Source organism: Megalobrama amblycephala, linkage group LG19, assembly GCF_018812025.1.
Source record: "Megalobrama amblycephala isolate DHTTF-2021 linkage group LG19, ASM1881202v1, whole genome shotgun sequence".
In the NCBI taxonomy this organism is placed as follows: Eukaryota; Metazoa; Chordata; class Actinopteri; order Cypriniformes; family Xenocyprididae; genus Megalobrama; species Megalobrama amblycephala.
Window position 1 is genome coordinate 29,231,470 of NC_063062.1, and position 21,359 is coordinate 29,252,828.

Genomic DNA, 21,359 nt, shown 5'->3' on the forward strand with positions numbered 1-21,359 from the left:
AGGCCTTTTAGTAAACATGTCTACCTTCAGTTTGTGGTACATGTATCTATTTGCTGTGAAATCTCGATTTTTAAGTAAACATAAAAAAAAAAAAATCCCCCCCAAAAATGATGGCAATACTTGCAGTGATGTAAGGTGTAAAGTGATGTATATTTACAGTGCTAAAGAGGTGATAACAGTCCCAGGAGAAAAACAACCAAAGCTATATTCTTCGTCAATGATAATAAATTTCTCACAGCGCCACAGTTGCACACTTGCTCGCCAGGTTAACTGACAAATGCACACTGGTTTAGGGCTTCCTTTTATAGTCCCGCCCCCTTGGATAAAACCATTACAGGTCATCAATGAGGTAAGTATCAAGATAGTTATGTACATATTTACAATCACACAAATTATATATATATATATATATATATATATATATATATATAACCCCCCCCCCCCCCCCCCAAAAAAAGAAAAAACTAATATATACAAATAAATAAATAAACATAACAATAACATAACCCCTTTCCAGAAATCCCCTTTAAAGACAAACAATAGACTAGTCGGCTTCTGGTTGCTTCGCACTAACGCAATGCGACACTGACCAGACCGCTGGGTGGCGATCGGATTTGGCCGGCCGATGGAGGAAAAGCAACAAGAAAGACTGACTACACAGACGCTTACAAACACAGAACACAGATAAGTATTAACAAAACAAAACGAAAAATAAAGAAAAAAACGAAAGACAACTCAGGTATCTGTGTCATTCACAGTGTGGATTGTTGTCAGGGATGGAAATGGAGTGGATTGGTTTACGTATGTGAAAACCAGCGTGTTAACGGCATGCGTGTGCATCGCCGTAGCAGGGAACGGAGGAATGAGGTAAGATGAGTTGTGTGTGTAAGTGCTTCGCTAACTAACAGGGACAGGTCACTTCGTCAAATCACTTCCTCCCTCTTCAGACTGCGAACTGACCAGGTACAGAGACAGGTTGTCGGCTATCTTGTTCTGGGGGCAAGGTTGATGTCTAACTTTGTCCGCATCTCCTTGGGCCAGGACTGCTCCAATCCCCACAGCTGAAGCATCTACTTGGATGATAAACTCCTTGGTGGGCTTTTGAGGACTGTGTGAGAACATCCATTCCTTCAGGGTGTTAAAGGCTCCCTCACACTCCTCAGTACAGAAGATTGGGTTCTTGACGTTTTTACAAAGCAGGTTAGACAATGGGATGACAGTGGTGGAGAAGTTGAGGATGAAATATCGATACCACCCCACCAGTCCGAAGGAGGATCGGACCTTCTTCTTTGTCCTTGGGCCATGTCGAACAGCATCTACCTTGTCCAATTGAGGTTTCAGCTCTCCATTTCCCAGGTGGTAGCCAAGGTAGTTGGTCTCCGATTTAACCCACTCACATTTGGCCACATTTAAAGACAGGCCAGCCTCTTGGATCTTGCTAAGGGTCTAAGGGTAGTGATGTTACGGTCTGTGCCGAGGCTTCGGAGCGTGTGTCGAGAAATCCTGGAAGCTTTCAGTGAAGTGCGTATCGAGGCTTGTATCGCTTTAGATCAATGACGTCATTGATGACGTTCGAAGCCTCGCTTCTGCCTGACTGGTTCGAATGGTTCGACTAGATGCGGTTAAAATCTTGACGTGACATTTTGACAGACATATAAACCATGGGATCCCCTCAGAATTTGTAGTTTTAGAATAATAATATCGCCCCTCCTGCTTTATGACCAAAGAATTTGTTTACACACATTTGATAGCCCCATTCATTTGAAGCCAATACGTTTATTACACACTTATGTTATACAATCATTATATACAACCAGAAAAAAAAAGTCTTGTGGAAATTGATTTTTTCTTCACCGTTATTTCTAGGCCATAACTGCCGCAAAATACAGTGTATCACAGATCACATCGGGTCATCTGTAATGTATCTACTTGTTTTACACTCTTTGACCACCAGGTGGTATTGTGAGCAAATGAAGCCTCGAGAAATGAACCTTTTTGTGAACCACTTGGCTGAAAAGCTTCAGTGCTTCATGAGGCTTCATCTCGCCATCACTAAGGGTCATACTGTATATGACAACATCATCCAGGTAAGCTACTGACCAATCTTCACAGCATCGGGGGACTTGTTCCATCAGATGTTGGAAAGTTGTGGGTACCCTGTGCAGCCTGAAAGGTAAAACAGTGAATTGAAATAACCCCCAGCGGGGTCTGGAATGCAGTGTAGGGTCTGGGTGCCTCCTCCAGGGGTACTTGCCAATACCCTTTGCATAAGTCCAATGTTATGATATACTTGGCTTGGCCGATCCTTTCCAGAAAATCATCAATGTGTGGCATTGGGTATGCGTAAAATCTTGACTTGCCATTCAGCTTTCTGAAGTCAATGCAGATGAGTAAGTTGTCATCTTTCTTAGGGATGATAAAAATTGGGCTGCTCCACTCTTGGAGGGTTCAATAACTCCCAACTCCAGCATCGTCTTAAAATCTCTGCTCTCAGGGGTGCCTCCAGCCTCTACAGTACTTGATATGTCCTCTGTCTGGAAGGTGTCAGATCAAGAAGGTGGATTTGATGTACCAGGTTGGTCCACCCAGGCCTCGGACAGAACATTGAGGGGACTCTTTTTTAGACTCTTCCAAGTGAAGCAGATCAACGCCTCCTGGCTGTGCTGGCTCTCTCACCTTTGGTTCTGGTTGTTCGTCCTCCTGATCCTCTTCCACTTCACGAATCAGCAGCAATGTTTCAGGTTTGCTGGGTGGCTATTTTCACTCCTTCATGTGGTAAGTCTGTGTAGCCTTGCCTTTGTTGGGGTTATGAATCCTATATGTCACTGGTCCCATCTTGCGAATCACACTGTAGGTTCCTTGCCACCTCATCAGCAGTTTGTTTGTAGATGTTGGAAGCAGTAACAGAACCTTTTGTCCAGGTTGCAGTTCTTGGGATGTGGCGTGTTGTACCATGTCTTCTGTGTCTGTCGGAGGTTCTCTCTCTCTGTAGCTCTCTAAGTGGTCTCTCATCTCAAGGTCATACTGGATGATGTCCTTCTCAGACTTCGTCGTCTCTTCAGGCGAAGCAGCCTCCCAGATTTTCCACAGGAGATCCAGAGGCCCTTGGACCCGCCATCAATACAGGAGTTCAAATGGAGAAAAGCCTGTTGATGCTTGCAGTACCTCCCTGTAGGCGAACAGCAAGAACGGTAGCCAATTGGCAATATTGGAGACTACTTTCTTTGACCCCCCCAACATCTTATTTTGTTGTCCTTCAGAGGGGATCAAGCCTTGTCTGGCTATCACCAGACCAAGCACAATTTAAAATTGAACATTGGTCTGGAGAGTCTGTATTTTCTACTGCACAAGAGGCATGATCAACGAGCATTATTCACGCAATTGGATAATCCTTCAACCAATCAGATCAACGATCCAGGTGACGTACTTTGCAGAGCGACGTGAAAACTCCAGACAGGTTTAGTTTGTATTGGTTTGTAGCATTGATCAGCGGTTTGCAGAAGCAGCAATGGCATTGAGCGATTTTTGCAGGATGTGCAAAAAAAAAACATGAAAGTGAGTGGTTTTACATCCACTCGAGCGATTTGTTTGCTAAACTAAAGAAGTCATTCAGCATCGTCGAGAGGTTAAAAGGAATTGGATTGACGGTCGTACTTGCCGTCGCTTCTCTATCGTCATCGTGTTATACCCGCCAATAGCGAGCAAGGTGGATAAGCCAGTCTGTGATTGGTTCCCGCAAAAGTGTAACAGACGCAGTAGAAATGAATGTACTGGTTTCCAGACTGAGTTTCCGGGCGAAATCAAATCGCTGGCAGATCAGTCTGGGTTTATCCAGTCTAGATCAAGCCTTTATTAGGGTCAGAAATATGATACTCAATAAAAACACATATGCAAACTTTTTTTAGATTTAAAAAAAAAAAAACATTTTGGCTAAAGGTTCAATAAACTTCCATTTAGAATTTTTTTTATTTGTTTCATACGTCAGGCTTTGCAGTTATGAAAATGGACCTTAAAATCTTTACACAAAACATTTTTTTTTTAATCAAATGCAAACTAAAAATGCAACACCTTAGCAACCGCATATAAATGTCCAGGCAACCACCCACAACATCCTTCCCTCATTGCGATGAATTTTGCTCAGGCAAAAGCCACTCATGCGTGCTTAAGAAAATGTAAAGCTCCAGTTCTTTCTCTTTTCTCCCATGTTCCCACTCTGTATCCAGGAGAAGCTTACCCAGATGATTTAGCAGTCGTGGTTGCATAAATTACTTGTTATTCATTCCACAACACTCTCCTCTGTTCATCTGCACACTAAGGAATCCCCTTTTCATCTTCATTTTGCCTCAGGGTTGTACTGAACTGTAGTTATGAAATATAAACACGTAAGCGTACATTGCGGCTTCATCGTGTCCTGCTTCTTCATCGATAAACACACTCACACATGTTTAACACAGATGATGACGGGTGTGTTTGTGTTGTTCAGGTGTGTCTAAGGGCTGTTACAATTGCACACCATACAATTGCACACAAAACTGCTTGAGTCAGCAGCTACGTCACATAAATGAGCATTTTAAGAATGAACATACATAGTATGTCCAAAATGCTGTCTGTTGTCATTCCGGTGTGAAATGGTTGTATGTATTGCAGCTGAAGCTGTGGAGAATCCTGCAGTGTGTCTGTGTGTGATTTATTACCTCCTCTCCTTCTCTCTCTCCCTCTCTCTGCAGTAGTGTTATGTAATGGTGTGGCAGTGCTGGTAGGCCGTTGTCACAGACGGGGGATGGGGGGGTCAGACCTCTGCAGCATTTCCTCACTGTCTCCCCCATCATCTCTCTGTCCACTCTATAGCTACTGTGGCCAGTACTGCAGTTGATAGCTGTTTTCAAAATGGAATTTACTTTACTGCATACTGTGCAGTAGCTATATAACACTGCTTATTGTATTTTTAAAAATACTGTGTGAAATAGCATGCATCAAGTGGGGAGAAATTTATAGTCAGCTGGTCATTATTGAGAAATAAACTGTTATTTTTCCTTTCTTACATAATGGACATGAATTATTAATTCGAGTTTAAATAATTTTCCTATGTGTGAAAAAAGATACTGCATGGTGATACATGAGATGTGGGATATACGGTTTAGTGATCATTATATAAATATTTGACCACAGAAATGCCACCATTGACCAATCAGCATCAAGTATTCCAGAGGAAGATATTTCATACTCGTTGACTTATTGAGCTTTTATGGTATTTCAATCCCATCATACAAAGAATGCAATTCTTTTGGATTTCATTTATAATAAATTCACTGTTTTTCCATAAAAATTTGACCCAAAACATATGAAAGACAAAAAAAGTTAAGGAGCACTGCTCTACTTGACTCACGCATCAAATAACGAATATACTGAAGAACAAAAAGGTCTCAATGAACTTCGCACATGTAGGTAATGCTGATCTAGTCTTCTTTTCAGTGAGTTTTTTTAATTGAAAATAAAGATGAAACAGAAATGATACTCTGTGATGCCCATAAATTGAACATGTATATTTTTTTAAACCTTCAAATGCAAAGATATATTAACGCTGCAAGCAGCGATGAAAGGGCCCTCTCACGCGGGCTCACTGCCACCTGTTGGCCTTAGGAAAACAGTGAATAATGGGTGACATGCATGTAAGCGAGTAAATACAAGAGAAAAAGTTGTTTTTACGTGCCACACTTCCTGCTGCCAACAGGTGGTGCTTTGACTATTACTGAATATTGCCATGTAGACTATTACTGAATATTGAATATTGCACTTATCAAACTTATATGTGAAGTTTGAAGCAGATCGGACATTATATGCCTGAGTTACAACTGCTTCCTGTTTTGTGGCGTTAATCTAATACTTAGACAAGAGTTGCATGATTTAATGTGTTTCTAGCATGTTTGGTACTTAATGGCAAATACAAATGTATTTCTGGGAGTGAATTACAGTGCAAAGCATGCCATTTCCTGTTGCCAGCAGGTGGCATTATGACTAACTGAATATTGGCATATAGATGACTGTAGGCCAGGACTCTCATCAAACATGTGAGACATCAAACATACAAACACTTCCTGTTTCATGGCGCAACATCGAAATTTGTCAGGCCACCACGGACGCGCCCAAACTCAATCTTTGCAATTTAATGTCACAAAGGCCTTTAGATTAGACTGACCAAATATGTTTTCTGATAAAATCTCTAAGAGGAGTTGGTTAAAGTACAATGTCTGGAAATTGCAAAAACTGCAAAAATTTTGCATAGAAAATTCAAAATAAAAAAATTAACTTCCTGGGTTTTCAGATTTTGCACCCAGGGACTTTTTTGTAGGTAATGGGCTGTTACATGTGTCTTTTTTTAATGGCCATCAATGGAGAACAAAGCTTTTCGCCCATTATAATGATGTAGTTATGACATCTGCAGCAGGGGCAAATGGGGTCATGCTAGAAAGCCAATTTCACTCTAAAAAATGCTGGGTTGTTTCAACCCATGTTTGGGTCAAATAAGGACAAACCCAAACATTGGTTTAAAATGATCTTACCATGACATCAACTCATCAGTTCATTAAAGACTCCATGACCTTGATTCAGAATAGCATATTAGCATACTAGAGTAGTAGCTAAGCATGCTATTCTGAATTCACTGAATGAGTCAGATAAGGAAGACCGGTTTTTCCACTGTTGTTCACAGTCCCCAGGCACACTCCAGATAAGTGTTCCTAACACACAACACACGATCTCATTCCATTGTGGATTGTTCCCGAGTTATTATGCAAACTAAAACAACAACACATTTGTTTACTACAAAAGCCACCAATTCAAATCATATCACAGCCCTTAAGGGTTGATGTCAAATACATGGTGTGCCTGTATTATACCCCATTACCATGGTTGTAACACATACTGGGGTGATTTGTAACAATTAGACAAAAGAACCAAAAACAGTGGCCACACCATCAATGCACCATGCTTCAAAAACAGGTTTATTGAATCAATCTAAAAGAACGATACAAAACAATGCCTATCTGTGACTGGCCATAACTCAAATCCACTTACTGTTTGACTCAGGAGTTTGTGCATGTGTCTGTAAATTAGTCTACTAGTACAAAAGGGACCTGTGCTTAAAGGGTTAGTTCACCCAAAAATGAAAATTCTGTCATTTATTACTCACCCTCATGGCGTTCCACACCCGTAAGACCTTCGTTAATCTTCAGAACACAAATTAAGATATTTTTGTTGAAATCCGATGGCTCGGTGAGGCCTGCATAGCCAGCAATGACATTTCCTCTCTCAAGATCCATAAAGGTACTAAAAACATATTTAAATCAGTTCATGTGAGTACAGTGGTTCAATATTAATATTATAAAGCAACAAGAATATTTTTGGTGCACCAAAAAAAACAAAATAACGATTTATATAGTGATGGCCGATTTCAAAACATTGCTTCAGGAAGCTTCAGAGCGTTGTGTTGTTTACATTATATGCACTTGTGCGCCGATTGCCAACAAAACATAGACATCTGATGCAGCTTTACTCATCACCAGCAATCTGCAAATCCAGCACCGAACTGGGACTTGTTTACAAAGCATTCCGAAATCCCGGGAACAAACAACATACGTGCACAACTCCATTGCTGCTCCGGAAAAACAAACTTCAACCACTGTTCCCTTGACGTTGGGTTCTTTGGGAAGCTGAAAAAGGTCATCTTTCCCTCACAACCAAAAACACACTCCTTTGGTGACAGGAGCTGCGTCTCATTTCAGAGGCTGCGTCCTCTGGAGGTCGCATTTGAATGCTGCATACGTTATCAAGGATGTCTTATTTAAGAAAAGTAACCATAATAAAATTGACTGATATTCATTGTGAGGTATAAAATACTGTAATTTCTTTCTTAAATGAGACCGATGATGTATGCAGCCTTCAAAGGGTCCAGCCCCTGAATTGGGACACAGCCTTTGGTGAAAAATCTCTCAGCTTCCATATCCCGAACGAAACGCGTTGATGGGCGTGCTCTTGCTCTTGCTTTGGGTGATGTGTGTGTGCACACTTATCAGGGAGAAGTGCCTATACAAGGAATTCTGCTCTCTTTTGACGTCACACAGGCCATACTTGAAAAACTCTCCGAAACCTGGTATGAAACCGGAAGTAGTGTATTTGGCACTCGTGTTTTGAAACTTTGGCCATGTTTAGCATGAGAATGCAACTCTTTAACAATGAAATAAGTCAGAATGCAGAATAGCATTACACCCCCCTTTAAATAAAAGGACTTATATTTGATCTTCTCTGCTTCTCGTCTTCATCATCAGACTGACAACATTACAGTTTTCTTAGTTGTATGTAAGGGGATGGTTGTAACACTTTTTAAAGATGGTACAACCAGTGTTGGGGGTAATGCGTTACAAGTAACTTGAGTTATGTAATCAGATTACTTTTTCAAGTAACTAGTAAAGTAATGCATTACTTTTTCAATGTACAAGAAGTTACTTTTTCAAATAAGTAACGGAAGTTACTTTGTTTTCATATCTATTGACTAACAGCTTATTGACAACTGGTTATTGTAGTTCTAGACTAAATGTGAACATGAATTTACTCATCTCACTTGCACGAAAACATTCAGTATTCCTCAAAACAAATAAAAACTGTGAAATGCAATGAAACAGTGAAATTCACAGAATTTTACACAAACCTGTAATAATTAAATATATTAAATTACACAAATATACGTTGTATTTAATCTCACTTTATTAACCAATGTCTTTGCTGCTGACCTTAAATGATCCAATTCAACAATATTAATAAGCAAAAATTACTTTAGATTAGATTTAGAAATAAGAGTGCTGAACTATTCTTCTTTAATCCAGAATGACAGCACATCTGAAAGGTTTGTTTTAGCTGTGCCTCTACTGTACATGTGTAAATATGCATTTCCTTCAGCCTGAGGCTTCTTCATTTCACTTTTGGTGTGAAAGGGCCTTTACATTTGCCAAAAATAGAAGTTTGTTATTACACAAACAAGCAAGCCCAGCCCAACGCAAAAGTAATGTAACGCATTACTTTTCATAAAAAGTAACAAAGTAGTATATTGCATTACTTTTAAAAGTAAATTCCCCAACACTGGTTACAACCCACCCCACCCCTGTCAGCCAGTGTTTAGCCAGCTGTATTACCATAATGGTTTGAAATTAGCAGGTTAAAAATGCATTACATTTGGCCTGAGAAACCATAATTTCATGTAATATAAGTTATATGATTTTATCTGCAAAAGTTTAAGTGCTAAACAAAATATAGTTAAAAATATAATAAAAAAATACATTTGCATGTACCAATTTATAGCCTTGACAAGGCATCTGAGGAAGTGGGTAAATAATGAAATGATCATTGGACTCCTAGTTTATCCCTGATTGGTGGAATTGGTGGTGTTACAACTCTCCCCATATTACAACCATACCCGGTCTCTCCCGATGCGAAGCAGAGTGCCTGCAACCCCTTCAGCCATGACTTATTCACGATACAGCACTAAAACCTTATTGCTTTTATAAAATGGTTACCACACAATACAAATATTAAAGCCAAAAATAAGTATCAATGCAACTTTCATGAAGTAAACTTTCATTAAAGCCTTCCTTTCGCCGAAAAAAATAGTCCCTGACATTGAACAGCAACAGAAGTTACATTGTTACGCCATTAGATGGCGGCAAAGTCTGTCTTTATGAGTGTGTCAATCAGTAGCGAAGACTTTTACATTGAAAAGACTGAATTGTTGTGAACACGGAACAAGACGCAACTGACAAATGCTTTGACTAGTGCTGTCAGTCATGGGAAAACTCCTTAACTGTTAAAAGAACAGGATGATACATCGGACATTTAAACAGATTTTTTATTATGAACATAGGACTGACCTGAAGGAAAAAGCTAAATCTGAATGCAGGTAATAAACTCGCTCACAATACTCTTCTACATAATACAGTAAGCTTCAATGAACAATATCAATTGAGAACATACAGATTATGTTGTTAAGAGTGGTTGCTAAGGGTGTTGTGTAGGGATAAATTACTCTTAAATTGATAATATAAAAGGACTGTGGTATGCAAGGCACCTGAATCGACTCTTTAAATGCTGAAGGTGGCTTGCTTATACATATGGATTTATGCCTGGTTATTTTCCTTGATTATGATTTGATGAATTGCTGCTGCCATGATCACTAGAAAATGTAAACAAACATCACTTAATTAAAATTATATTTACCATCTGTTTTCTGTGGGTGGTAATAACCCAAAGTTATTTATGGGAGGCAGTAAGTAAATAAGGTACAATCTATAATAAGTCTAATTTGCATTGGTGTGTGCTGAAGAAAATGACTTAATATGCCTAATGTGGCACTAGTGTGTGTGGGGAATTGGTTAAGATAGACTGTGGGTGGTTTGTGAATAAGATGGAGGTTTTGTGCTAAAATATGGACTAAAGTGCCTCAATTGTGTAATGAATTCACCTCTGAATGTATTTTCAGGCCTATAATTTGGCCTACAGACTAATTAGTGCTTGAACTTAATGAACTCAAATTGAACTGTATATTGATTTTATAGTTCCCCAACTGTTTCTTTAAGCCACAAAACTTAAAATCTATTGATGCATCTTAGTGTACAAAGTCAGTTTGAGATAAAAGAAAGTTTTGCTTTTGTCCAGTGTACATCTTCAATCTGTTTTTGCAAAAGTACAAAGATCTGTTTACTCTTTCATATTTTTTATGTATTTTTTTTCTTTCAAATGTATATAATTGGACATAGTCTCTTGTATCATGGTGGCTATTAGAGGTTCCCTCAGCCTTAAGTAGTTCTGTGTTGCCAGGCTTTCTTGGAAAGTCATATGAGCTCTGTATAGACGCACAAGTGTTCCTCATCTGTCTTGTTTTCCCTGTGTTCCCCCTCAAGCTTCTGGGGAAGATATAATCATGTAGAGCCCATTAGAGCCCATTAATGCTGGAAACATCTCACAGTCACAGGTTTTCTGCTGAATTCTATTTAAAGTCAGATATGGAATGTTCCTACTTCATATCCCCTTTCGACAATAAAAGGTGTTCCATTACCTGACACTTAAAGGTGCCCTAGAATTAAAAAATTGAATTTATCTTGGCATAGTTAAATAACAAGAGTTCAGTACATGGAAAAGACATACAGTGAGTCTCAAACTCCATTGTTTCCTCCTTCTTATATAAATCTCATTTGTTTAAAAGACCTCCGAAGAACAGGCGAATCTCAACATAACATTGACTGTTACGTAACAGTCAGGATCATTAATATGTACGCCCCCAATATTTGCATATGCCAGCTCATGTTCAAGCATTAGACAAGGGCAGCCAGTATTAAAGGGATAGTTCACCCAAAAATGAAAATTTGATGTTTATCTGCTTACCCCCAGCGCATCCAATATGTAGATGACTTTTTTTCTTCAGTCGAACGCAAATTATGATTTTTAACTGCAACAGCTGCCGTCTGTCAGTCAAATAATAGCAGTGATTGGGAACTTGAACAATAAGAGTCGAAAAAACTTCCACAGACAAATCCAAATTAAACCCTGCGGCTCGTGACGGCACATTGATGTCCTAAGACACGAAACGATCGGTTTGTGTGAGAAACCGAACAGTATTTATATCATTTTTTACCTCTAATACAACACTATGTCCAACTTCGTTCAGCTTCCGGTTGGTGAGGTCTGATCGCGCTCTGACAACGGAAGTGATGTATCGCGCTCATTGAAGTATATGGGCGAGACATCACTTCCGTCATTAGAACGCGTTTTTTGACCTCACTAACAGGATGCTGAACGCTGTTGGACATAGTGGTGTATTAGAGGTAAAAAATGATATAAATACTGTTCGGTTTCTCACACAAACCGATCGTTTCATGTCTTAGGACATTAATGTGTCGTCACGTGCCGCAGGGTTTAATTTGGATTTGTCTATGGAAGTTTTATTTACTGTTATAGTTGAAGTTCCCATCCACTGCTATTATTTGACTGACAGTCGGCAGCGGTTGCAGTTAAAAATCATAATTTGCATTCGACTGAAGAAACAAAGTCACCTACATCTTGGATGCGCTGGGGGTAAGCAGATAAACATCAAATTTTCATTTTTGGGTGAACTATCCCTTTAACGTCTGGATCTGTGCACAGCTGAATCATCAGACTAGGTAAGCAAGCAAGGACAACAGCGAAAAATGGCGAAAAAATCCATGATAACATGATATGTTTAGTGATATTTGTAAATTGTCTTTCTAAATGTTTCGTTAGCATGTTGCTAATGTACTGTTAAATGTGGTTAAAGTTACCATCGTTTCTTACTGTATTCACGGAGACAAGATTGTCATTATTTTCATTTTTTAAACACTTGCAGTCTGTATAATTCACACAACTTCATTCTTTATAAATCTCTCTAACAGTGTGTAATGTTAGCTTTAGCCACGGAGCACTATCAAACTCATTCAGAATCAAATGTAAACATCCAAATAAATACCATACTTATGCGATTAGACATACTGCATGACGAACACTTTGTAAAGAACAATTTTGAGGGTTATATTAGCTGTGTGAACTTTGTTTATGCTATTTAAGGTAAGCGCGAGCTCCGCGGGCGGGGAGCGTGAGCATTTAAAGGGGCCGCAGCCTGAATCGGCTCATATTTAATGATGCCCCAAAATAGGCAGTTAAAAAAATTAATTAAAAAAAAAATCTATGGGGTATTTTGAGCTGAAACTTCACAGACACATTCAGTGGACACCTTAGAGTTATATTACATCTATTACAAAGACTTTCTACAGCACCTTTAAAAGATGATGAAAAAAAATCTTCTTCTGTTAGCTTTATTATCATGTATTTCATTAGCTTAAGAATTAATATTTGTCATTAGCTGTGTAGTAAAATGCCACCATGTTCATTATCCATGAAGTCTACTATTATGACAAAATGTGCTTAATTTTATTGAATACACACTTATAGTGCACTTCAAATCAAATAAATGTTACACTTAAGAAAAAAGTTTAATATGGAAGCTAGACATTTTACTTTATAACTTGAATATGGATATTTTTCTTACACAGACGCATCGCTTCGCTTTGGAAGGCCTTTATTAACCCCCCTGAGCCGTGTGGAATACGTTTATGAGGATGGATGGATGTACTTTCTTCAGCTTCAAACTCCTTGGTCCCATTCACAGCCATTCTAAAGTCTGAATGCGTCAGGAATGCATTAATATAACTCCGATTGTGTTCATCAGAAAGAAGAAAGTCATATATACACCTAGGATGGCTTGAGGGTGAGTAAAGCTTGGGGTAATTTTTATTTTAAATAGAACTAATCCTTTAAGTTTGACTAACTGCATTTAATATAAACTGAAACTATAATACATTTTCATTTAACTGTGAATCACTTAAAATTAAGTGTGAGAAAACATTACATTTAGTTCGCACTTTAGTATATTCTTTTAAAGTATATTATTTCTGTACTAAGCACTCTTTCTAAAAGTATGCTAAAGTGTGCTTTTTTGTATTTGAATTTCCACTTTACTCTAAACATCAATAGTGTAACTCTTTTTTGATGGTTGAAAAGTAATAATTTTGTGGAGAACCGGGTTCAAATCCCATATGATAATAGCAGTGAACAGGACCATGAAGCTCAAGAAAGTGCCTCCATCCACTTTCTTGAACTTCATACTTAATAATATCCTTAATATCCATAATATCCTTATTTAACAAGTTATAAAGTAAAGTAACTTCTGCCAGACCACCTTCCGTATTCCCATACACTGCCATTATAAAGCTTGGAACCGTCAGGATATTTATTAATATAACTCCAATAGTGTTCATCAGAAAGAAAAAAGTCATATACACCTAGGATGGCTTGAGGGTGAGTAAATCTTGGGTTAATTTTCATTTTAAAGTGAACTAATCCTTTAATTATTGCTGCAGTTCAGACCTGCAAGAGACTGTGGTGCTTTTGTTTGATTGCACTTTCTTAATTCTACAAACTCTGTGCAACCTCTAACCTTATTAATATAACTATTATCTTATAAATTTTTTTTCTGGGTCTGGCTGTAAAAGGTCAGAGTCTACCCATCCCTTCAATAGAGCCACTATCATACAGTACCACAACAATTGGCTTAAGCTTCCTGTACAGTCGGTGATTGATAACATGGTGATTTGCTTCAGAGGGTTCAGAGGGTTACTATTCAAGGACAACATCATCTAATGTGCGTCAGAGACTGTGGACAGAGCCAAACACTTTACAAGACCGACTTATCAGGCAATATAGTTTTACCTGGAGGGTCACGCTTGGTTAATGTTAGAGCACTTTCAGAGAAATGGGCATAAACACAGTGCTGATTGCTTCAAACTTGACTGCTGTGCATGCTTCAAACATGATTTCTACTTAATTAGAATTTAAATGGTCCAAACAGTGTCCAAAATTTTCTTTGTTGGTTTGATGTGAGGAATATTTGTGTGTCATGTAAATTTATAGAGAAAAATACATTAGACTTCCTGAAGAAAGAACGATTTTATTGAAGACAGCAATGTTTTGACAGATGTATTTATGACAATGACTTGCATTAGCAAGGATCAGACTATCGATTTTACAATTGAATTTCAACATATACTTATTTACTTGAAATTTATTTCACACTTGGTGAGTGTTATTCCTGACTTAAAGGGATAGTTCATCCAAAAGTGAATATGCTGTCATTACTCATCCTGTTCCAAACCTGCATAACTTTATTTCATCTGTAGGACAAGTACGTTGGGAACCAAACAACACTGGGGCTTACTTCCATTGAAAGGTAAAAAACAAAAAACAAACACTGAGGCATTTCGTCGCTTTGGAATTATAAGGTTCTTTTTGCATTCTGAGCAGTTTTGAGATACTGAGCTTCAAAGTTTTTGCATATAACAAAAAGTAAATGGGGAAGTCTCTTTCATAAATGACAGAGACCCTAAATGTATTCTAACTGTACATGATCAAAATGCTCTCAAATTTGTAAATGGGGATTTTTGGAATGGGTCAAATGCAGATAGAATCTTCTAATTCTAAAAAAAAAAAAAAAATCACTTTTCGCTTGAAATTATAAGGTTCTAGCTTGCAAAACATTCATTTGAAGCAATAATTTTCAAGAAACACAGTTTACTCATAATTTGTTTTAAAACAAAATTTGTGTTGTAACAATTTGTTGACATTCATGAGAAAGTTAAATTTAATGCTTTCTATGACATTTATTCCATATTTTAGAATGTTTTTTTTTTTTTTTTTTTTTTGAAGTTGAGCATAAAAGGCAGTGCTAAATATTTTGTCCAGTGCAGATGTTAAATTTAGGTAGGAATATGGTGGGTAATTGAACAATTATATAACATACTATATAATTGACATACTATATACTATATACTATACAACATACTATATAATTAAATAACATACTAACATTTATTGTTGTAATTCAGACCCCATCAGTTTAATTGTTGACTTTGACCTTTAAGGCTTAATATTGTCAAATTTATGACATTTTAAGACAAAAAAAAAAAAAAAAAAAAAAAACCTGCAAGAAAACAGACAATGCTTTAGCAATGGTGTGTCACAAAGTTTAATAAACATTGCAAAATTTAAAATACTTACATTTAAAATACTTAAATTGTTTAAACTTTGCAGCAACTCAGTTTTTACCAACAATGTAAAATTTAACATTTCATCTCACTTAATGTCATAGTTTATACTCCAGTACACCATAGCGTAGAGCTTTATGGCTACATACAGCTCAATACAAGTACACAGGATGGATCAAGGTTAAAACATAACCTCCCTCTTATGACAATGATGTGACTGGAATAAAGCAAATTGACTACAAAACCCGAACCTATCCTCTTATAATAGCGCTGCTGGCTAGCGTGGTGTCTAACTGTGAAAATAACTCCTCAGCAATAGCTAAAGCAAAACACACACACACACAAAAAGACTGAAATTCGCTGTAATTTGGGCTGCTGTCATTGACAAGATCATAAATAAAGTATTCGATTATGAGGTTTCTAATAAATATCACATTGAGTAGCATTGTTTAGTATTCACTGATTTGCATTTTTGCTCTCTTTTCTGCTGTCACGGAGCAGTCCTGTGACATGACAAAGAAAGCTGATACTGATTGGTCCTCGTGTGTGCATTCGAAGTGCTGATTGGCTCACAGATAGAACCTTATAGAACCAAGTTAGAGTTCGACTTTGTAGAAAGAACCTTTTTGTTTTCTAAAAAAAAAAAAAAGTCCCAAAAAGTACACAACTTACAAAAAGAAACATTGCATAATGTAAATAAGTTGTCACAGAATGAGAATATGTTAATAATTTCGACAAAAATGTCAAAGATAGAACCTTATAATTCCAAGGTGATGATTTCTCAAAATATCTTCTTTTATGTTCCACCGAGGTTAGTATGGAAGCTTGTTTCTTGTTAAAAATGAAAAAGGTGATTTTTGTCTTACAACCCGAATTACAACCCAAGTTTTTTTTAAATTTGAATAAAATGAAAACTAAAATACTTTCAAATCACATGAGCCAATATTTTATTCACAATAGAACACAGATAACATAACAAATGTTTAAACTGAGAAATATTTACAATTTTATGCCTGCTACAGGTCTCAAAAAAGTTGGCACGGGGGTAACAAATGGCTGAAAAAGCAAGACATTTTGAAAAGGGAGAACATCTAGCAACTAATTAAGCTAATTGATATCAGGTCTGTAATATGATTAGCTATAAAAGGGATGTCTTCGAGAGGCAGAGTCTCTCAGAAGTAAAGATGGGCAGATGCTCTCCAATCTGTGAAAAAGTGCATAAAAAGATTGTGGAATACTTTTAAAACAATGTTCCTCAACGTCAAATTGCAAAGGCTTTGCAAATCTCATCATCTACAGTGCATAACATCATCAAAAATTTCAGAGAAACTGTGTGTAAGGGACAAGGCTGAAGACCTTTATTAGATGCCCATGGTCTTTGGGCCCTCAGACGACACTGCATCACTCATCGGCATGATTGTATCAATGACATTACTAAATGGGCCCAGGAATACTTCCAGAAAACACTGTCGGTAAACACAATCCGCTGTGCCATCTGCAGATGCCAAATACAGCTCTATCATGCAAAAAGGAAGACAGATGTGAACATGGTCCAGAGGTGCTGTCGTGTCCTGTGGGCCAAGGCTCATTTAAAATGGACTGTTTCAAAGTGGAAAAGTGTTTTACGGTCAGGCGAGTCCAAATTTGACATTCTTGTTGGAAATCAGCGTTCAGTTCAAAAGCCAGCATCTCTGATGGTATGGGGGTGCATAAATGCATACGGTATGAGCAGCTTGCAAGGTTTGGAAGGAACTATGAATGCTGAAAAGTATATAAAGGTTTTAGAGCAACATTAAATGAAAAATATGTCAAAGACAACCACGAATTCTTTAGCAGCTGGAAACCTATATCAGGCAAGAATGGGACCAAATTCCAACACCAAAACTCCAGAAACTCATAACCTTGATGCCCAGACATCTTCACACTGTTTTGAAAAGAAGAGGAGATGCTACACCATGGTAAACATGCCCCCATCCCAACTATTTTGAGACCTGTAGCAGGCATCAAATTTGAAATGAACTAATTTTGTGCATAAAATTGTAAAATTTCTCAGTTTAAACATTTGTTTTACTTTTCAATTCATTCAAATTTTAAAAAAGTCCTAACTTTTCTGGAATTTGGGTTGTACTTTTCTTACTTTTTTCTCACAATTGTGAGTTTATATCTCAGAATTCTTCATTCACAAGTCAGAATTGCGAGATATAAGGAAGTCATACAGTTTTGGAACAACATAAGGGTGAGTAAATGATGACAGAATTTTCATTTTTGGGTGAAGTTTCTCTTTAAATGGAAAAGATTTCTAGTTAGTTTGCTTTCCCAAAGGAAAATTTGGGAATTGGTCAAATCTTGCTCCTTCATAATTAAGGAGACATAGCTCAGGAGAATTTGGTCTTGATAGGATTTAGAAAAAATCATATTGTAATTTCTGACTTAGGTCTTTGCATGGATCGGATGTCAGACTGAGACAGTCTAGAGAAAATGACTGGTGTTGGAGAAACATCTGAGAAACAGGGGGCTTCAGCCAAGCCAGGGGCAGATCTAGAAAATTATTTATGGGGTGGCAGGGGAATGGCATGAGGACTATGAGAAGTGGCAACACCAAAGCAAGCGTCCATGCACTAGTGGATTTATGGCCTGATTTACACATTCATGTTCATATATTTGCAATACAACACAGATGGACGGACGGACGGACGGACGGACGGACAGATAGATAGATAGATAGATAGATAGATAGATAGATAGATAGATAGATACATAGATACATAGATAGATACATAGATACATAGATAGATAGATACATAGATAGATAGATAGATAGATAGATAGATCTTATTTTCTGTGCAAATCAGTGCAAAACCAGCTGCAAGCTCTTCCTCTATGTTTTTTGTTGGGATGCTGTTGAGAATCAACTTGCACATTACTTTTTGCTGGAGAACAGAACTGCAGAATCCTAGCTTAGGGGGAAGAATGACCTGGCAACTGACACAGAACAGGCCAATAATCTTCTTGACCTCATTGGGATTGTTTTTTCTTGTTTTAAGCATAAATCCTTCAATTCGGTATAAATCCATACCGAAATGGCAAATAACAACTCCCCGTTTACCATTGGCTTGGCAGAGGACCACACCAGCCCCACTCCACATCTAGAGACCAGCCACCCGCCACGGACGACCGGCACGATGGAGAATGTTTTTTTTTCTTGTTTTAAGCATAAATCCAGTGATATAGGTATAAATGAACTTAATTCAAAATATATTCAAGATAAATTCTCTGAAAACAAGTATTAATATTGTATGCAATTTTCACAAATAAATTACTTACTGAAAAACCTCCTTTCTATTGAATCACTAAAATGCAAAAATGAGTGTTATAGTTTACTGTTTCTTATACTACTTAAAATAATTTATTTTTTAAATATTTTTTATTTTTATATTAAAAATATATTTTATATATTTTTTTTCTTTAAAGAGATCTCTCTCTCTTTTTTTCCTTTTCTTTTTTTTTTTTTTTTTTGGTCCTGTGATTTAGAATATGCTGACAATCATTCTCAGGACAGTTCATAACCTACAGATCTGTGGAATCTGGTACCTAGCTGTGATCAGCACCCTGACAGAACCATTAACTTGAGTCAAACAGTGAGAAACACATATCAGCACTCTTTCCATGCATCCCTCGTCTCTCCCAAACTCGCGTCCGACTGGGAGATTAAGTAACAGGAGAAACAGAGAGAAAATTGCACAAGAATCAAGTTGTGGAGCTTCTCTGTTTGTGTTCAGAGGGGGAAAAATGGAGATGGGCCATTTTCCCATGCAGCAGTAAGACCAGCGCAGCATCCATTCGATCAGCCTGCTATTTCTAAATAATAGCATAACGGTGGTACAGATGTCTGTGATGAGCCTTTATAATGTGTTTTACACCCACATCTCAATCAATCTGCATCATAATCATGCATGATAATCGAAATGAAGCAGGGTCATTTATGACGCATTTAGTAGCTGTGTGTGTCCTTGGAGCTTCTGCAGTTCCTGTTTTTTTCAGGTGTTGTAGCAGCTCTCTTTTGTATAGAGAGCATGAGTCAGTTGTACCTCTTCTACTGATGACAGAAGGCTCAAGAAATTGATAATTGTGACTGTCTGATGCACAAAACTCTAGCATTTTCCGTTTCCCCTTATGTCCTCATCATTTTAGTTGCTTTTCTCTTCTGTTATCTGTAACTTTTAATAGCTGATTTCTGTTAAAAATTATGTCAAGGTTGTCACCTGCCTCCTTGCAATATGTCTCAACCAGCTTTCAAACAAAGCATACTCCCTTGTGATAGCATAACTCAAATGACCTCTGCTGGTTCCATTCAGCCACTCTGCATCTCCAACACCATCAGTTGAGGATCTGATTTCTGTTAAAAATTATGTCAGGGTTGTCACCTGCCTCCTTGCAATATGTCTCAACCAGATTTCAAACAAAGCATACTCCCTTGTGATAGCATAACTCAAATGACCTCTGCTGGTTCCATTCAGCCACTCTGCATCTCCAACACCATCAGTTGAGGATCTGCCTCAGATCCTCAAGTCACCAGCTCTGCACAGTAAAGAGGATCCCCTGGTTCCGCCTCCAGACTCAGTACCCATTGCTCCACCATAGCTTGTCGACCTGTCGGTTTTGCCTTGGCTCCTCCCTCCCTCGGCTTCACCAGAAACCAACGTCCTAGCGGCTTCGCCAGGCTCCCTCGTCCCACCGGCTCCGCCTTGGTCAGACTTCGTCCTGCCTGCACCTTCGGCTCCGTATAGCTCCGTCCTCCCCCTGGCTCCACCTCCATCCTCGGTCCCACCGTCTATACCTTAGTCCTATGGTTCCCTGATTCCACCTCGGATGTTTGCCACTGCGGCTCCACCTCAGTCTCCAGTGCCAGTGATGTTGTGTAGGCTCATGTAAGCTTGTCTGCTCCACCTGGGTCTCTATCTCCAGTGGCAACGTCTCCATCGGCTGTCCCCAGGGTGGTGCCTGCCAAGTCTACACCATGGCTCCTTCCTCCTTCGACTCCACACTGGGGCTTTGTCCTGGCTGGTCTCTGGACCAACATCTGGCTCATCCTGCTCCAGTCTCCCCCTTGCACCCTCCCACCTCCACTCCCTCATGGACTTATGTCCATTTCCAGTTTCTTTTCCTCTTTTAGAGCCTCCGCCCTTCCTCCTCAGTTGGACCCTTGTATGGCGCAAGGACGTGCCTTTCCAGAGGGGGGCATACTGTCAGGGTTATATGTTTAGTTTTGTTTTAATTCAGTGCCTGTCTTTTGACCCAGTTCCTTTGTCTATTCTCTTCTATGATTTACGTACTTGGCTGTGTTCTGTGTTTGTTTGGCTATTAAAATACTATTTCTATTCCTGTTGTACACCTCCTTCACCACAGACATTCATGACATGTAACCTTGTATACAGTGCTTTAAGATATTCAGGTAGGTCTAACAGGTAAATATACAGAAATTTTTGTCACGAATGGCTTGTCAGAAGTTAAACTCTTGGCGTAGTGTTTTTAATGTGCCATGTCAAGTTAAAATAGTAATTTTAAAAGAGCCTGTCTCAAGATTCAGCAGTCTTTCCAAGTAATTTGAGCTCCGTCTTACTTGTGCTCTCTCTAGAGTGAATGAGCCTCATTTATCAATCTAATGTAGAAACGAGCGCAGTTCTGAGCGTGATCTGAGATATT

The 21,359-nt window shown here is 38.4% G+C and overlaps 1 long non-coding RNA gene across 1 annotated transcript; it reads left to right on the forward strand.

Moving 5' to 3' along the window:
* The first annotated feature begins 12,976 nt into the window (after nt 1-12,976).
* LOC125254635 lies at nt 12,977-18,934 on the forward strand. Its single transcript, XR_007181709.1, has 3 exons — nt 12,977-13,324; nt 14,793-14,842; nt 18,701-18,934. It is a non-coding gene; the product is annotated as an uncharacterized LOC125254635 (long non-coding RNA).
* The last annotated feature ends 2,425 nt before the right edge of the window (nt 18,935-21,359 follow it).